This window comes from Halichoerus grypus, chromosome 3 (genome assembly GCF_964656455.1).
Source record: "Halichoerus grypus chromosome 3, mHalGry1.hap1.1, whole genome shotgun sequence".
NCBI classification, from domain to species: Eukaryota; Metazoa; Chordata; class Mammalia; order Carnivora; family Phocidae; genus Halichoerus; species Halichoerus grypus.
In genome coordinates this window covers 28,380,111-28,400,719 of record NC_135714.1, presented here as the reverse complement: position 1 = coordinate 28,400,719, position 20,609 = coordinate 28,380,111, and the positions used below count along the sequence as shown (strand labels likewise).

Below are 20,609 nucleotides of genomic sequence, written 5' to 3'. Positions count from 1 at the left end.
GGCTGTTTGTTGCAGGATTTTCCACTATCCAATCAGCTCAAATGCTTTTTATCAGTGTGTTTTCCTTGATGACTCTATTTAAATAGTAATGACTCAACCTAGTAATATTTATCCCTTTCATTTGCTTATTTTTCCTCAGAGAACTTATCAAAATTAAAAAAAAAATTGTCTGTGTTACTTGTTTGTTTGATGACTTTGTTTCTCTATAATAGAATTTAAGCTCATTTAAGGCAGGATTTTTCTTTTTTTCTCTTTGAATCACTGTTCTCCTTTCCATACCAGGAAGAGAGATACATATATAATTTTTTTTTCACAAAAATAAAGAAGAAATGTGGGCAGGAAAGAATCAATTAAGTAAGAGGAAAAAGATAAGGAGGGAAAGAAAAAAGGATAAGAAAAAAATAAAATAGAAAGAAGGAATAAAGGATTGAAGGAAGTAAGAAATAAAGGATAGATGTTGGGATCACAAATATGGAGATAGAAAAATATATACTTTAAGATCTGAAGCTTATTATCCTTGGGCCTAAATTTTTCAACATGTTGACATGCTGTTTTCAATATACTTAAAACTCATAGGCTTCTATTCTATCCTTTCAACTAGAAGAGAATATGGGGTCAAGTGAGGACTGTTGTTGATGCTGCATCTATTTGATTGGGTTTTTTGGAAACAGATTCTGAAGACTTTCACATAATAGTTTGCTGAAGAGGGACACAGAAGCTATACCTGTAAGAACTCAGAAAGAAAACAATGGGCAGAAGCTATCAATCAATGCAGTTGCAACTGAGACCTCGGAGTTCAGATTTGTGATATTTCTTCAAAGTGGAAGAAATCCCCTTCTAGATATTGACCACATGTTGGCTCTGGGAGGGGAAATAACCATGGGTTAGGTAGCTACCTCAGAATAAGGGCAATTCTAAATGGATAAGTAATAATCTATCAGTAACTGATATTCCCTTTGGCTAAGGGATAGATGTATCAACCCTAAGGAGGATATCTGCAACCCTGGTGAAAATATTTGGACAGAGAAATACAATATTCACTTATTGTGTGGGATTTTTTCCAGTTTTATGAAGCTGTAATTGACATTATAACATTGTATTGACATATATAACACAGTAAATTGCATAAATTTAAGATTTACAGTGTGATGATTTCATACAGGTATATATTATGAAGTGATTACCATAATAACACATCTTTCAACTCATAATTACAATTTTATTGTTACTGTTATGGTAAGAGCATTTAAGATTTGCTGTCCTAGCAACTTCCAACTATACTATATGGTATTGTTAACTGTAGTCACCCTACTATACATTAGATCCCCAGAACTTAATGATCTTAGAACAGGAAGTTTGTAACCTTTGACACAACTGATTTCTTTACGTTGATTTTTGTATCTTATGACTTTACTGAATTTGTTGATTAGTTCCAACAATTTTGGGGGGGAACCTTTAGGTTTTCTATATATAAGATCATATCATCTGCAGAGACCATTTCATTTCTTTCTCTTTTAATTTGGATGTCTTTTACTTTCTTGCCTGATTATTCTGGTTAGGATTTTCAGTACTATGTTGAATAGGAGTGGTGAGAGCTGGCACCTGCCTTATACCTGATGTTAGAGGAAAAGCTTTCAACCTCTTACTGTTAAATATGATGTTAGTTATGGGTTTGTCATATATGTTTCTATTATGCTGAGGTATGTACTTTCTATACCAGATTTATTAAGAGTTTTTATCATGAATACTGTCAAATTTTGTCAAAACCTTTTTGTATCTTTTGGGAGAATCATAATTTTTATCTTTCATTCTATTTATGTGTTATATCACATTAATTAATTTGCATACATTGAACCACCCCTGCATTTCAAGGATAAAACCCACTTGGTCATGGTGTATGGTCCCTTTAATGTGCTGTTGAATTCGGTTTTCTAGTATTTTGTTGAAAATATTGCATCTATATTCCCCCTACCAGGGTTGTCTGTTGCATCCTCACTGGCTTTGATATCAGGGTTATGTTGCCCTAAGAAACAAGTTTGGTAGTGATCTCTCCTCTTCAGTCTTTTGAAGAGTTTAAGAAAAACTGGCTATAATTCTTTAAATGTTTGCTAAAATTCACCATTAAAACCATGTAGTCCTGAGCTTTTCTTACTGGGAGGTTTAATTACTGATTCAGTCTCCTTAGGCATTATCGTTCTATTTACATTTTCTATTCTTAATGATTCAGTCTTGGTAGTTTGCTTTTAGGAATTTACTTATTTCCTGTAGGTTATCCAGTTTTGACTTACTGTTCATAGTAGTCTCTTGTGAGCCATTGTATTTCTATGGTATTGGTTATAATGTCTTCTCTTTCAATTCTGATTTTTTTTTTTTTAAGATTTTATTTATTTGACAGATAGAGAGACAGCGAGAGAGGGAACACAAGCAGGGGGAGTGGGAGAGGGAGAAGCAGGATTCCTGCTGAGCAGGGGGCCAATGCAGGGCTCGATCCCAGGACCCTGGGATCATGACCTGAGCCGAAGGCAGATGCTTAACGACTGAGCCACCCAGGTGCCCCGTGATTTTTTTTTTTTTTTTTTTTTTGGTTTTTCTTCTTGTTCTTAGTTGGTTTAAACAAAATTTGTCATTTTGTTTATTTTTTCAAGAAACCAACTTTTTGGGGTGCCTGGGTGGCTCAGTCATTAAGCATCTGCCTTCGGCTCAGGTCATGATCCCAGGGTCCTGGGATCGAGCCCCACGTCGAGCTCCCTGTTCCACGGGAAGCCTGCTTCTCCCTCTCCCACTCCGCCTGCTTATGTTCCCTCCCTCACTGTCTCTCTGTCAAATAAATGAATAAAATCTTTAAGAAAAAAAACACAAAACTTTTCTGTTGATATTTTCTATTCTTTTTCTGGTCTATATTTCTGTTCTGATCTTTGTTATTTTCTTTCTTCTGCTAACATTGGGCTTAGTTTGTTCTTATTTTCTACTTCCTGGAGGTATAAAATTAGTTTGTTCATTTGAGATCTTTCTTTCTTTTATGTATGTGTTTATTGCTATAAGCTTTCTTCTTATAATTGTTTTTGCTGCAGCCCGTAAGTTTTGGTATGTTATGTTTTTTGTTTATTTGTTTCAATATATTTTTTATTTGCTTTTTGATCTGCTCTTGACCCATTTTTTTAAAGATTTTATTTATTTATTTGTCAGAGAGAGAGAGCACAAGCAGGGGGAGTGGCAGGCAGAGGGAGAAGCAGGCTCCCCTCTTGAGCAGGAAGCCCAATGCTGAACTCGATCCCAGGACCCCGGGATCATGACCTCAGCCAAAGGCAGCTCCTTAACCAACTGAGCCACCCAGGCATCCCAACCCATTGTTTGTTCAGGAATGTATTATTTAATTTCTACATATTTGTGAATTTACTAGTTTTCTTCTTGTTATGGATTCTAGTTCCTTATCATGGTGATCAGAAGATACTTGGTATGATTTTAATATTCTTAAATTTTTAAGATTTCTTTTGTGAGCTAACATGTGACCTCTTTTGGACAATGTTCCATTTACACTTAATAATGTGTATTCTGTTGCTTTTGGATGGTGTTCTGTATATATATATCTGTTAGGTTCATTTTATCTAAAGTATAGTTCAAGTCCAGTGTTTCCATTTGATTTTCTGTCTGGATGATTTATCCACTGCTGAAAGTGGAATATTGATGTCCCCAATATTATTGTATTGTTGTCTATTTCTCTCTTCAGATTTCTCCCAAACACTCCCTGCCTCCTGGTAACACAGCACACCTCAGTAATTCTTGATGAGACAAGATAGAAGCATCTTTTTAGCAGTGTCTATCAAAGCTGGGCAGGCCTGATGCTCATTCACATATTCTCATTTGTCCTTGTAGGAGAAATCACGGGTCAAGATGGTCTCTCATGGGCAGATCATGACAAAATTTGCTATAGCTGGTCTACAGGCCACCTCAGCATCTGCAGTCAAGACTGAGGTCTGTATGCCTATAATCCAACTCATAAGTGGGTGTGATTACTCTTAGGTCCCCTGGTGTATGTTGCTGGTGACAAAACCAAAGCCAAACTGGACTAAAGCTAGATTCCCAGGAATACAGAGCTGTTTCTAGGCACAAGTCAACTGCTTGAGTATGGGGCTTCTTTTTCAAAAGGGCTTTTCTCTGTCAGACTACAATGGGCTTCATAATCTCCACCTGGATCTCAAAGCTCCCACAAAGGCATTTCTGTCCATGGATGGATGCCAAATTATTGTTGTCAAGGGGGAGATGCATGTGAAGGATGTCTGATTCAGCCATCTTGCTAATATTACTCCTGATTGCATTATTTTATCCTTTGTACTTCTCTGGGTTGTCATGTTCTAGAATAATGGTTGTTCTCAAATATCTGAGTGATCTGGGATGCTTACTAAAAATACATATTTTAGTGGGGCACCTGGGTGGCTCAGTTGGTTAAGCGTCTGCCTCTGGCTTGGGTCATAATCCCAGGGTCCTGGGACTGAACCCCACATTGGGCTCCCTGCTCAGAAGGGAGTCTGCTTCTCTTTCTCCCTCTGCTGCTCCCCCCACTTATGCTCTTTCCCTCTCTCTCTCTCAAATAAATAAATAAAATTTAAAAAAAAATAATACATATTTCAGGGAAAAATGCATATTTTAAGGACTCACAGAAGATTTAATAAATCAGAAATTCATAGAATCAAGATAAAGAATCACATTTTTAATATGCATCAAATAATATTGACATAGGTGACTAATGGTTTCCATGGTCAGGAAGACTGATCTCCACTGTGAACTCAATGAAGGCAAATTGAATCTTATAAATCTTGTTTCTCCATTTCCAGATACATACTAACTTATTACTAAACATTTATTTTTTACTGAGTAATTGTTTATCAATGATAATACATCAATCAATGTTAATTGGCAAAAAAATTTTGTTATTGATGCAGACATCATTTTACTGTGAAACTCATTTCATTCAGAAATGGAATTATAATCTATTTTATTTTCATAGATGCAATACATTACTGTGAGATTATTAGCAATGTGTTTGTGCTGATGTAGATAGAAAAACATCAACCTTTTATTCATAATTGCCAAAACTTGGGAACAACCAAAATGTCCTTTAGTAGGTGAATGGACAAATAAATTGTGGTACATGCAGACAGTGGAATATCATTCAGTGCTAAAAAGAAATGAGCTATTAAGCCATGAAAAGAGATGGAGGAAACTAAATTACATATTACTAAGTAAAAGAAGCCAATCTGAAAAGGCTACATACTGTATGATTCTAACTATATGACATTTGGGAAAAGGCAAAACTATGAATAAGATAGTAAGTAGATCAGTGGTTATCAGGGATGGAGGGTGAAGGGACAAATAAGTGGAACACAGAGGATTTTAGGGCAGTGAAAATACTTTGTATGATACTATAATGATGGATATGTCATTATACATTCATCCAAATCCATAGAATATATAACATTAAGAGTGAATTATAATGTAAACTATGGGATTTGGCGGATTATGATATGTCAATGTAAGTTCACCAATTCTAACAATTGTGCCCCTATAAAGAGGGATGTTGATAATGGGGAAAACTATGTGTGTGTGGGGTCATGTGGTATATGGAAAATGTCTGTACTTTCAGTTTTGCTATGAGCCTAAAACTGCTCTAAAAATGAAATCAAGAAAAAAAAAAAAAAAAAAAGAAGAGTAGATAGTAATGGGGAGGAGAAGAAGTTGGAAAAGCTTAAGCTTCCTTTCACACACAGACCTAAGCTGAGGAGAGGAGAATTGTTTTGTTATATTTACTTATGGCTTCTCTTATGTAATCTTGTACTGGAAACTTATTAACTGAATAGTGATTATATTAGTTTTTAGAATGACTGCAAGAATGGGTATAATGTAAGAATAAGCTGAAAAGACATAGGACCTGCCATGTTTTTGTGGAGAGGCAGGAAAAAATAACCCTTACTGAATAAACTTTATAGAGAGATTCTGAGACTAGAATAAAGTTACATTTTTTTATTTAAAAAACAGCCCTGACCAATATTTTCCCCACCCTTAGGCCTTTGGCAAGAACAGTACATCTCATTGGTTATTAGATGCACTCACTATTTTTAGCAGGAAGTCTTCTGAATGTCGTTTCCTCTAACTGCTTGCTCAATACCTTACTGGCAAATGTTTATGAAATGTAGATAGCTAGCATAAAATACATACTTTTTGAAAAATAACATTATTTCATATGGTATATATGTGTGTTTATCCTTGCTGAAGTAATTCACACTTTTAACAGGTAACATTAGAGTTGAGTAAATCCTAGGCCTGGAAAGACCTTAGAGCATATTTCTATTCTAGGTCTCAGGATTCAAAAACAACTAATAGACTTCAGGAGATAGATTCAAAAGTTGCACTCCCAACCTGAGTTGAAAACAGGGCATATTTATGTTTTGTCTTGGAAAACCTATCAGAATGCCTGAAATCTAAGACTTATTTGAAAGGTTCACTGACACCATTCACTTCGTTATGTCTTCCATCTTATTCTTGTTTTCTGCATTTTGCCTTGAGATTTATAGTAAGCATTATCTTTTTTTTTTTTTTTTTTTTTTAAGAGAGAGAGAAAGAGTGCATGTGTGAGCAGTGTGTGGGGAGGAGCAGAGGAAGAGGGAGAGAGAGAAATTTTTTTGTAAGATTTTATTTATTTATTAAAAGAGAGAGTGAAAAGAGAGCACAAGCAAGAGGACAAGGGGAGCTGCAGAGGGAGAGGGAGAAACAGACCCCCTGCTGAGCATGGAGCCCAACACAGGGCTCTAACCTAGGACCCTGGGATCATGACCTGGGCCAAAGGCAGACCCTTAAACGACTGAGCCATCCAGGTGCCCTAAGAGAGAGAATCTTACGCAGGCTCCATATCCAGCATAGAGCCCAATGTGGGGTTTGATCTCATGACTCTGGGATCATGACCTGAGCCAAAATCAAGAATCAGACACTTACTTAACTAAGCCACTTAGATGCCTCAGTAAGCATCATTTTTTAATTTATAAGAGACTGCTTGAAATTAATTAGGACAGTACTAAGAATACCAAGAATTCTTGGGTTTTCTTCCCAAGAATTAATCCCAAGAGTAATTATTAGTTCTTAATTATTGATTGAATAGGACAAAAGCCTTACAAAGTAGAAAAATAAAAATATAAATAGCAATAAAATAATCTGTGACTTTTTGTAACCAAAACCAAGTCCACCATATCATTAACTCTTCAAACTCATGGTCGTATTTTTGAAACCCTGCAAAATATTTTACTACATTTTCGTCTTCTTTTGAAGTATATTGTCGTGGCAACATCACATATCAATTACAATAACATCATCTTTCATCTGTAGCTTCAATTTATATTTCTAGGCCTGAACTTTATTTCAGTTACTCATTTTTTTCATTTACTCAACAGATGTTTATTCAGCACCAAATACACATGCATGTGGGCTAGAAATGTTGTTTGCTACCATGTAACTTACATTGTAAAGGGAAAGATAAAAAAATAAATAATATATATGTATATCTAGTCATTTAATATTTATATAATTTAATAATACATTGTATAGACCAAATATTTGTGTCCCCCTCAAAAATGCACATAGGATGATTTTGGGAGATGAGGTCCTTGGGAGGTAACTAGGGTTAAAGCCAATCCTGACAGTTGGGCCCTTTGATGGGATTAGTTCTCTCACAAGAAGAGACAACAGAGAGCTTTCTCTCTCTTTTAAACTCTCTTTTTCTTGGTCTCTCTCTGTCTCTCTCTTTGTGCTACATGCTCACACAAAGAAGAGGTCGTGTAAGCACACAATGAAAAGAAAACAGTCTACAAATCAAGAAGAGAATCTTCATTGGGAACCGAATTGGCCACACCTTGATATGAGGCTTCCCAACCTCCAGAACTGTGATAAGTTTCCATTAAGGCACAGTCTATGATATATATATATATATATATATATATATATATATATATATATTTTTTTTTATGACAGCTTGAGCTGACTAAGACATATGTGTTCATAATGGTAATTGTGATGAGTTGTGATGAAAATGTAGAATGCTGAGACATTTACCAATAAGACAAAACATAGTTTATGGGGTTTAAGAGAGCTTTCTTAGGATTCCCTGAAGAATTAATGTCTCTTCCTGGACTACAATATGAGGAAAAGTAATCCAGATAAAGAAATTGTAGCTAAGTCAAGTCATTGTGTATGTGTCAATTAGTAAGTATCATGACCGTAATTGTTTTTAAAAGGCCATTCTTTTTCTCTCTATTCTTTCTCTTTCTCTCTACTCTCTCTTCCCATTCTTCTATTTTGAAGAATGAGTTTTAGAGGATCAAAATTGGAAGCATGAAGCATATAGGTTAGGTGAGAAATGAGAGATGATTATGGCTTTCTTGACAGTGGTAGTTGAAGTAGTAGATTTTATTAGATGAATTTCAGATATGTTTGAAGCTAAAGATAAAATAAACTGATAATGGATTTGATGTGGTTTTGGAATATAGGTGAAGTTCAGTGGGGTGGGGTCCAGAGCCAGCGGCCAAGAAAGAATTCTTGAGGTGTCTTTGGTGCAAAAAGGTGGTTTTATTAAAGCACAGGGACAGGACCCATCGGCAGAAAGAGCTGCTGCACTAGGGTTGTGGAAGGTAGCTGATTATATACTTGGAAATCGGGGGAGGTAAGGAACAGGGAAGTTTCAAAAGAATTTTCATATGTTAGAGACTCACAGATATCAGAAGCCTTACCATTGTCAAGTTCAGGTTGTCTTTTCCTCTAGCAAGGCATTAACATTAAGATAGTTGGAAGTTTCCTGGGAAATGGTCACATATCCCACCCAGAAGTGGGGGGCAGGGGAGGTTGCAGGGTGTCAGCTTGTGCTTTGTCCTTAGCTAGCCTTCTGCTCCCTCATCAGATTGACATAAGAATAAAAGAATTATCTAAAAACTAAACATACATGTATGGCTTGAGAAATTGTGTGGCTCACTGTGGAGTTTTCTAAAGAGAGCATTCTCAGACTGGGAGGATATAGATTTTGGAAAGTAATCAGTAAGCCTTTGGGGCCCATGTTAAGTTTGAGATGGCTGCTAAACATCTAAGATAAGACATCAAGTGGGCACATTTGAATATGCATATCTGGAATTTTGTAGAAAAGTCAGTGTTGAAGATTTAAACTTGAATTATAGATTATACTTATTTTAAAATCCAGGAAACTGAATGCATGCTCATTGGATTGCATATAGATAAAATAATGAGAGAATACTCAAGATGCATCCTAGGTTTTATGTCAGGAGAGAGGGAGTAGCTAACAAAAGAGAAAGATCAGGAGCTGTCAATAAGATAGGAAAAACCCATGAAATGTAGGGTAAAAGAAGACACCCCCCCAAAAAAAACCAGAGAATGCTATCAATTTTCCTAAATATATCTGAGTTTAAAAACAAAAAAAACAATGAAAAGATACTTGATCATTGAGTTTAGAAAGCTAGAAATGATGGACATCATTGAAGAGAAGAACTTCAATGGAATTGTATAGAGAAATAGAAAATTGTTATGGAGACAAGAGAAAAAAATTGTTACAAGAGAAGAAATTATTTAAAAACAATGGTGATGCACAAGAAGATGATCTACTCAAACCCAAACCCTCGACATACAGTAGTGCAAGGGAAAAACAAAACAAAACAAGCCTTCACATAAAATGGCTTCAGGTAAATCAGTCATTAGAAGAAAGCCAATAGTGAAGTTACAGTAGGAGGTGAAGATGAGAGGAACATATAAAAAATTGAATATATGGACAAATTTGTTGATGAGAAAGGAATTTTAGAAGAGAGAAATGTAGGGATTTGTATCATATTATTGGATGTGCAAGATAATGTGCCAGTGAGAGTCTGGGCTGGGTCTCTGGTTGTTACTAAGGTAAATAGGTACATGAATCATTGTAGGGCTCCATGGAAATATATGTATTAAAAAAGGAATGTGTTCTAGGGAATTCATAAATAAAGACATTAAGGTTACAGATGTTGATTACAGCATTATATTTAAAATAATATTTAACTCTTTTATGAGGCCTTCCATAAGCCTCTTCTGCCTAGGTTTCATTGTTATCTTATATGTTCTTATACAGCCATATACATATCTCTGTTCTACCCATTTTTCTGTTTTTCTAATTTTCTATTCATTTATCTTTCTTTCCCACCTTATCTTTGAGGGGAGAGATTGTGTATAAAATATCTTTAGATTCTGGGAACATAAAATGGTACTTATGAAGTGTTGGGATTTTGGAATATAGGTGAGGTTTGGTGGGGTGAGGTCGGGAGACCAAGAAAGAATTCTTGAGATGTCTTCGATGCAAAAAGGTGGTTTTATTGGGGTGCCTGGGTGGCTCAGTTGTTAAGCGTCTCCCTTCGGCTCAGGTCATGATCCCATATCAGGTTCCCTGCTTTGCAGGAGGCCTGCTTCTCCCTCTCCCACTCCCCCTGCTTGTGTTCCCTCTCTCACTGTGTCTCTCTCTGTCAAGTAAATAAATAAAAATCTTTAAAAAAAAGAAAAAAAGGAGGCTACCTCCATTAAAGAAAAAAAAAGGTGGTTTTATTAAAGCACAGGGACAGGACCCATGGGTAGAAAGAGTGGCTGCACCAGGGTTGTGTGGTGATTACAGACCTTGGAGTTGGGGGAGATAAGAAAAAAAGAGGTTTCAAAAGGATTTTCATATGTTAAAGAAGCTTCTCAGGATACCAGAGGCCTTGTCATTGTCAGATGAAGGTTGTTTTCCCCTCTAGCAAGGCATTAATGTTAAGATAGTTGGGAGCTTCCTGGAGGAACATTACACTCTGCCTGCTTCAATTAACTGTCAATGGGCTGCAGGTTATAAGGACATTTAATTGTATCTACATTTCCTTCAGGAAGCTAGGTTATTGATAGAAATGCTTTGTTCTTGTAGATTGCTAAGACATTTGGAAACTGAGGGAGACTCATGTCTTTCAGGATTGTGATCTCTATAAGTTAACTATTTGTTTTTCTTTTCCTTAGCTTTAGGACAGCCAGGGGTGTATGAGGAATGTCACATATATCCCATCTGGTGTGGGAGAGTTGTGGCACCGGTGTCAGCTTCTCCTTTGTCTTCAGCTTGCCTTCTGTTCCCTCATCATGAAGTATATAGAAGGCACTAGAAATAAATTAGTTGATAGTATTAATTGACTTTAAACACTTAGAAAAAAAAATACTCAAGTGTCATCCAGGGGCATAGTAATGAGATTTTCTTTGTAGATTTTTTTTTTTAAGATATTTATTTATTTATTTGACAAAGGGAGTACAAGCAAAGGGAGTAGCAGAGGGCAAGGGAGAAGCAGACTCCTTGCTGAGCAGGGAGCCCAATGCGGGGCTCGATCCCAGGACCCTGGGAACAGGACCTGAGCCGAAGGTGGATGCTTAACCATATGAGCCACCCAGACACCCCTGTAGATTTCTTAATATGTAATATGAAGCATAAGCATTTTAATTTCCTAAGAACATGGGACTTTTCTTATTAGAGGGTTGTGTTGGAAGTACTGTTTTATCAAAGAGATTCACTCTTATGAGAAGAATCACCTTAGAGTTCCTCTAGTCTTTATCTCTTTAAGCCTAACAAAGAAACAACAATCTGTTTGTATGCAGGGAAAATTAAAACCATCTAAGTGTTTCAATCAGAGAAAATTTAACACAAGGAATTGGTTACATGGGTGACTGGATACCAAAGGAAGACAATTTATGAGAAAGTAAGCAGAGATTAGAAACAGCAGGAAACACTACCATTTCTAAGACTGGAGGGACACATGAAAGAACTGATGTTGTGAGAGCTCTGTAGCTGGTGCTCTATAGCAAGAGCTAAATTTTGCAGGAGCTGACACAGAGGGAAGGTGTATTTTGTAGGAGACCAAATAATGAAGAGAAGGAGCTGATGCCAGTGAAGCAGAGTATAGAAGTACAGAGTATAGAAATAATCTTACTTCCTTAATACACTTGAACTATATTCTGCTTCTGATTCCTATCTTTGGCCAGAGGCAAAGGCATTTGGACAATGTTGTTCCTACAATACTAAGCAAATCAAGAAGAAGTATTACAAATGTATTTTAAAAATAGGCAAATTACTGGCATTCAGAGATAAATCTCTCAAATATATCTTACTAAATAATATAAGATGATAACAAAACATTTACAGTTGTATTATTGCTATGGAATAACTTGGGTGAAACTGCTGTAGGCAATGAACTTATTTAGAAGTGTTGTCCATTAATTCATAAATTTGTATCAGTACAGAAAAATCTATGACTAAGTCTTTATTCCCTCATTTGGTTCACACATTAGAAGAAAAAATCCATTCTTCTTATCTGATTTAGAAAGAATAGTATTAAGATGGTAGAGCTCACTGACTTTTGAAAGCATAGGAAGAAATTGATTGAGCAATATTTCTAACCTCAGATCACTGTTGTATGCCATTTTTTAGTTTGAAATTACCCACTGATTCTGCTACAGGAAAATGATGTTAGACAATTTAAGTAATAGCAATCAAAATTAATGAATATGTTTTTATTAAATTCAAATGAACTGAAAGTATTGTCATTGAAATCACGTTTCCCTTATACAGAAGGAACACTTTTTTTTCAATTTTTTTCCCAATAATCTTCACATATAATGAGATAGAACAAGTCAAAATAAATCCATTGTATTTGACCAACAATTGCCTAATTGGGGATTGAGCTTCAGTTCATTTTTCTTCTGTAAGAGGATACATCTGTTTAAAAACAGAAGGAGAGGAAGTTGATTAACCATGGTTGCTGCAGTGACCAGAAGACTTCTGGGAAAGATGGTGGAGCAGGAGGACTCTAGGTTCCTCATCTCACAGATACAACTGGATAATGTTCATATTAATGTAAACCACCCAGAAAATGACCCAAAGACTGGCAGAATAAACTCCACAACTAAATGTAGAAAAGAAGCCACACTGAAGAGGGTGGGAAGGGCAGAAATGTGGTCAGGAACTAAACAGAGTTGCAGGACTGTGGGAGAGAAGGATGCTGTAAACGTGGAGAGAGGAGAGAAAGAGATGCCCTCACACCAGGAGGTCTGACTGGGGAAGATGAATCCCCGTAACATTTGGTTTTGAAAACCCAGAAGAGCTGAATTTTGTGAGTTCTTACAAACAGCAAGACTTAAAATCTGAATTTTAGAAGATCAGTTGGCTCAGCTCTGGGAAAGTTGGTGGGAAAGAGGAAATTGAGTCTCCAACCTTAAAGAAGCAGTATAACAGATAACCTGTGGAGATACAGCAAAGAAGCTGCAGTCTAAAAGGTGCTTGGGGTATATGGGAGGGAGAGTTATTTGGGCAGAAATCATTGGGGAACTCCTCCAGGAAAAAAGGAACTTGCAGGTATCATTTCTCTCCCCTGTCCCCCAGCATAAACACACAGCCACCCATGAGACTTGCTACCTAACTTGCTAACACTGCTTCCCCACTCCTCCATATTGTGCTTCTGTGAATCCACCCCTCTGGACAGCTTGCCTCAGTCCAGGTGCTGTAGGGCTTCTCCCACAGAGGACCTCAGCATTCAAAGCTTGCTAGCACCACTGCACTGCCCTTCTGTGCTGTGCTTCACCACATTTGCCCTCTCCCATATGCTTTTGGCCAGAGCCCATACAGGATGGTAGTGTAAGCCTAGAAGGGTGCAAGCAGCCCCTACAGTAGCCAGCACCACTCCAAAGTGACTCCTGCCCCAGAAAGAGGGAAAGATAAACATACACACCAGTCAAAGGCCCAGGATTGGGATGGAGGCGGATGATGGTCTGAATGCAGGTCCCACACACCAACAAAAACTTCTTAGAGCACAACACTGCAGGGAAAGCACCCTGCAGTTTTGTGCTACTGCATCTCTGGGAAATACTTGGTCTGACTCAACTCTGCCCAAGGTGTCCCAAGACTGGCCCACTAACACCACAGGGAACAAACACTGCCCACAACAGTTAGAGAGAGCTATTGTAGACAATTGCACTGAAGGAAAAAACAGTTCAGTCACAACACCAGGGCACATGCATCACACATAGGAAACACCCCTGAAGTTCCAGGTTCTGGTGAACAGGGGACACTACATGGTAGAGCACTACAGGATCTCTTCTTCATAAGGCCACTACTTTCAAGTGCAATAGACATAGCTGTCTTAACACATAAAAACACACAGAGAGTTAGAAAAATGAAGACAGAGGAGTATGTCTCAAATTAAAGAATAAAACCAGAGTCACAGCAAGCGACCTAAGTGAAAGATAACTAATATGCCTGATAGGAAATTTAAAGTAATGATCATAAAGATAATAACCGGATGTGAGAAAAGAGTGGAGGACATCAGCAAGACCCTTAACAGTGAAATAAAATAGAACAAATCAGAGATGAAGAACACAATAAATGAAAAGAAAAATACACTAGACCAAATAGACTGGATGAAACAAAAGGACAAACCAGTGACCTGGAGGATAGAGTAATAGAAACTGATCAAGTGAGAGAAAAAAATAATGCAAAATGAGAAGAGACTTAGGGAACTCAGTGACACCATCAAGCATAATGTCATTGGTATTTTAGGGATCCCAGAAGGAGAAGAGAGAGAAAAGGGGCAGAAAATGTATTTGAAGAAATGATAGCTGGAAACTTCCTGAATCTGGGGAAGGAAACAGAAATCCAGATGTGGGAGGCACAAAAATCCCCCAACAAAATCAACCCAAGGAGGTCCACACCAAGACACAGTAATTAAGATGGCAAAACAGAGTGGTAAAGAGAGAATATTAAAAGCAACAAAAAGAAGAAAAAAAGAAAGAAAAATAAAAGCAGTTACATACAAGGGAAATCCCATAAAACTATTAGCTAATTTTTCAGCAGAAACTTTGCAGGCCAGAGGGTAGTGTCCTGATGTATCCAAAGTGCTGAAAAGAAAAACTGCAGCCAAAAATACTCTATCTAGTAAGTATTTCATTCAGAATTGAAGGAGAGATAAAAAGTTTACCAGAGAAAAATACAAGTTAAAAGAACTCATGACCACTAAACTAGCCCTACAAGAAATGTTAAAAGGGATTCTTTGAGTGGAAGGGAGAGAATATAAACAAGAGTAAGGAAAGTAGGAAGCACAAAAGCAGTAACAATAAGTATATCTGCAAAAATCACTCAAGGGACTCAAAAAATAAAAGGATATAAAGTATGACACTATATACATAAAACATGGGGAGCAGAGGAGTAAGAATAGTTTCAAACTTAAGCGTCCATCAACTTAATATAGACTACTAAATACAAAAGATGTTATATACAAACTGAATGGTAACAAACCAAAACCAATAATAGATATGCAAAAAATAAAGAGAAAAGATTCCAAGTATCATGAAGAAAGCCAACTAATCATGAGAGAAGCTAGCAAGAGAAGAAAGGAATGAAGAAAAACTACAAAAACAACCATAAAACAAGGAACAAAATAGCAAACTTACCCATCGATAATTACCTGGAATGTAAATGGACTAAACATTCTGCTCCAAAGACATAGAGTGACAGAATGGATAAAAAACAAGACCCATTCTTATGCTGCCTACAAAAGACTCATTTCAGACCTAAAGACACATGCAGATTGATGGCTGGGTAGTATTCCATTGTATATATATATATATATATCTTCTTTATCCATTCATCAGTTGATGGACATTTGGGCTCTCTCCATAATTTAGCTATTGTTGATAATGCTGCTATAAACATCAGGGTTCATGTACCCCTTCGAATCTGTAGTTTTGCATTCTTTGGGTAAACACGTAGTAGTGCAATTCCTGGATAATAGGGTAGTTCTATTTGTATCTTTCTGAGGAACCTTCAGAGTGGATGCACCAGTTTGCTTTCTCACCAACAGTTGAAGAGAGTTCCCGTTTCTAAAATAAATAAATAAATAAATAAAATAAAATAAAATAAAATAAAATCTTGCTATTTGCTTGCCATTTGCAATGATGTGGATGGAGCTAGAGTGTATTATGTTAAATGAAATAAGTCAGTCAGGGAAAGACCATATGATCTCACTCATATGGAGAATTTAAGAAAGAAAACAAATGAACATATAGGAAGGGGGGAAAGAAAAAAAAGAGGGAGGGAAATAAACCATAAGAGACACTTAACAATAGTGAACAAACTGAAGGTTGATGGAGGGATATGGGTGGGCAATGGGCCAGATAGGTGATGGATATTAAAGAGGGCACTTGTTGTAATGAACACTGAGTATTGTATGTAAGTGATGAATCACTGAATTCTACTCCAGAAACCAATATTTCACTGTATGTTCACTAACTAAAATTAAAAGAAACAAACAAACAAACCAGAAAAGACATATACAGATTGAAAGTGAAGGGATGGAGAAACATTTAAGATGCAAATGAATGTGAAATGGAAGCCAGGTAGCAATATTTATATTAGACAAAATAGACTTTAAAACAAAGACTGTAACAAAAGACAAAGAAGGAGACTATATAATCATTAAAAGGACAATTCAACAAAAAGATAAAATAATTGTAAATATTTTTGCACCCAACATGGGAGCACCCAAATACTTAAAGCAGTTAATAACAAATATAAAGAAAGTAATTGATAGTAATACAGTAGTAGTAGGCGACCTTAACATCCCATTTATAATCAATGGACACATCATCCAAACAGAAAATCAATAAGGAAACACTAGCTTTGAATGACACATTAGACTGATAGTTTTTACAGATATATTCAGAACATTCCATCCTAAAACAGCAGAATACATTCTTTTCTTTTCTTCTTTTTTTTTTTTTTAAGATTTTATTTATTTGACAGAGAGAGACACAGCGAGAGAGGGAACACAAGCAGGAGTGGGAGAGGGAAAAGCAGGCTTCCCGCTGAGCAGAGAGCCTGATGCGGGGCTCAATCCCAGGACCCTGGGATCATAACCTGAGCCAAAGGCAGATGCTTAACGACTGAGCCACCCAGGTGTCCCAAGAGTACATTCTTTTCAAGTGCATATGGTACATTCTCCAAAATAGGTCACATATTAGGCCACAAAACAAGTCTCAACAAATTCAGAAAGATCAGAGTCATTCCATGCATCTTTTCTGATGACAACACTATGAAACTAGAAATCAACAACAAGAAAAAATCTGGAAAGACCACAAATACATGGAGATTATATCACAAACTATTAAACAATGAATGAGTCAAAATGAAATTAAAGAAGAAATAAAAGAATACATGGAGACAAATGAAAATGAAAACCCAATGGTCCAAAACATCTGGGATTCAACAAAAACTATTCTACAAGGAAGTTTATAGAAATATCGGCCTACCTCAAGAAGCAGGAAAAATCTTAAGTAAACAACCTAAACTTACACCTAAAGGAGTTAGAAAAAGAAGAACAAACAAAACCGAAAACCAGTAGAAGGAAGGAAATAATAAAGATTAGAGTAGAAATAAATGATATAGAAACTAAAAAAACAAAAACAAAAACAAAACAACAGCAACAACAACAACAAAACAAATCAATGAAATAGGACATAGCTGGGTTTTTGAAAAGATCAATAAAATTGATAAACGTCTAGCCAGACTCATAAGAGAGAGAGAGAGAGAGGGGACTCAAAGTCAGAAATGAAAAAGGAGAAATTACAACTGATACCACAGAAATACAAAAGATTTTAAGAGATTATGAAAAGCTTTATGCCAACAAATTGGACAACTTACAAAAAATGGATAAATTTCTAGAAATATATAATCTCCCAAATTTAATCAGGAATAAATAGAAAATTTGAACAGACTGATTTCCAGCAATGAAATTAAATCAGTAATCAAAAAACTCTCAACAAACAGAAGTCCAAGACTAGATGCCTTCACAGGTAAATTCTACCCACATTTAAAGAAGAGTTAATACTTACTCTTCTCAAACTACTTCAAAAAAATAGAAGAGGAAGGAAAACTTCCAAATTCATTCTATGAGACCAGTACTACCCTGATACTAAAACCAGATAAAGACACTACAAGAAAAAAAATTACAGGCCAATATAGCTGATGAACATAGATGCAAAAATCCTCTACAAGGTATTAGCAAACCGATTCCAACAGTATATTGAAAAAATCATTCACCACGATCAAGTGGGATTTATTCCTAGGATATAAGAGTGGTTCAATATTTGCAAATCAATCAATGTGATACATCACATCAATAAGAGAAAGGGTAAAAACTCTATAATCATTTCAATAGATGCAGACAAAGCATTTAACAAAGTACAATAGCTATTCATTATTAAAAGAAAAAAAAAAAACTCAGCAAAGTATGTTTAAAGGGAACATAACTCAACATGATAAAGACCTTATGTGAAAAAACCACAGCTAACATCATACATTTTGGTGAAAAACTGAAAGATTCCCCCCTAAGATCAGGACAAGACAAGAATGTCCACTCTCACCACTTTTGTTCAATATAGTATTGGAAGTCCTAGCCACAGCCATCAAACAACAAAAAGAAATAAAAAGCATCTAAATTAGTAAGGAAGAAGTAAAATGTACACTATTTGCAGATGACATGATACTATATATAGAAAGCCCTGAAGTCCACCAAAACTGCTATAACTGTTAAATGAATTTAGTAAGTTTGCAGGATACAGAATTAAAGTACAGAAATCTATTGCAGTTCTATACACTAGTAATGAAGTTATAGAGAAATTAAGAAAGCAATCGCACTTACAACTGCGCCCAAAAGAATAAAATACCTAGAAATAAACTTAACCAAGGAGGTGAAAGACCTGTATTCTGAAAACTATAAACCACTGATGAATGAAATTGAGGATGACACACAAAAAATGGAAAGATATTCCATGCTCATAGATTGAGAGAAGAAATATTTTTTAAATGTCCCTACTACCCAAAGCAATCTATAAATTTAATGCAATCCCTACCAAAATGCCAACAATAGTTTTCATAACACTAGAACAAATCATCCTAAAATTTGTATAGAACCACAAAAGACCCTGAATAGCCAAAACAAACTTGAAAAAGGAAAAAAAAAACCTGGAGGTATCACAATTACAGATTTCAAGGAATACTACAAGGCTGTAGTAACCAAAACAGAGTAATACTGGCACAAAAATAGGCACATAGATTAATGGAACAGTATAGAAAGCACAGAAGCACAACAATTATTTTATGGCAATCAATCGACAAAAGAGGCAAGAAAATAAGAATATGCAATGGGAAAAAGACAGTCTCTTTAACAAATGGTGTTGGGAAAACTGAGAGCTACATGCAAAAGAATGAAACTGGACCACTTTTTTACACCATGCACAAAAATAAACTCAAAATGGATTAAAGATCTAAATGTGAGACTTGAAACCATAAAAATCCTAGAAGAGAGCACAGGCAATAATTTCTCTGACATCGGGCACAGAAACATTTTTCTAGATATGTCTACTGAGGTAAGGGAAATAAAAGCAAAATTAAATTGGGACTACATCAAAATAAAAATCTTCTGCTCAGTGAAAGAACAATCAACAAAACTAAAGGGCAACCTAGTGAATGGGAAAAGATACTTGCAAATGACATATCTGATGAAGGGTTAGTTTCCAAAGTATGTAAAGAACTGATACAACTTAATACCCAAAAGACAATGTGATTAGAAAATGAGCAGAAGACATGAACAGACATTTCTCCAAAAAAGACATCCAAATGGCAAAGCAGACACATGAAAAGATGCCCACCATCACTCATCATCAGGGAAATGCAAATCAAAATACAATGAAATATCACCTCACAGCTGTCAGAATGGCTAAAATTAAAAACACAAGAAACGAGTGTTGGCGAGGATGTGGAGAAAAAGGAACCCTATTGCACTGTTGGTGGGACTGCAAACTGGTATACCTCCTGTGGAAAACAGTATGGAGTTTCCTCAAAAATTAAAGACAGAACTACTCTATGATCCAGCAATTGCACTACTGGGTATTTACCCAAAGAATACAAAAACACTAATTTGAAAAGATAAATGCACCCTGTATTTATTGCAGCATTATTTACAATAGCCAAATTATAGAGGCAGCTCAAGTGTCAGTGATAGATGAATGAATAAAGAAGATGTTTTATATTTACATACAATGGAATATTTTTCAGCCTAAAAAAGAATGAAATCTTGCCATTTGCCACAATATGGCTGGAGCTAGAGAGTATAATCCTAAGTGAAATGTCAAAGACAAATACCATATGATTTCACTCATATGTGGAATCTAAGAAATGAAAACTAATGAACAAAGGGGGGAGGAAAAAAGAGGGAGAGATAAACTAAGAAACAGACTCTTAACTTGTAGAACAATGTGATGGTTACCAGAGGTGAGATAGGTGGGGGAATGGGTGCAATAGGTGATAGGGATTAAAGAGTATATTTATGATGATGAGCATGGGTAATGTATAGAATTGTTGAATCACTAGATTGTACCTGAAACTAATATAACTACTGTATGTTAATTATACAGGAATTAAAATAAAAAAAAAATAGAATAACATTTAAATGCAAAAAACATTTTGCACTTAATGCACCTTAACC

The 20,609-nt window shown here is 36.0% G+C and overlaps 1 long non-coding RNA gene across 1 annotated transcript in view; it reads left to right on the top strand.

Moving 5' to 3' along the window:
• The window catches only part of LOC144381245 (uncharacterized), a 60,455-nt gene that overhangs the window by 25,496 nt on the left and 14,350 nt on the right, over positions 1–20,609 (top strand). The window contains exon 2 of the long non-coding RNA XR_013446131.1: positions 3,874–3,972. This is a non-coding gene — a long non-coding RNA (uncharacterized LOC144381245). The remainder of the gene's footprint in view (positions 1–3,873; positions 3,973–20,609) is intronic.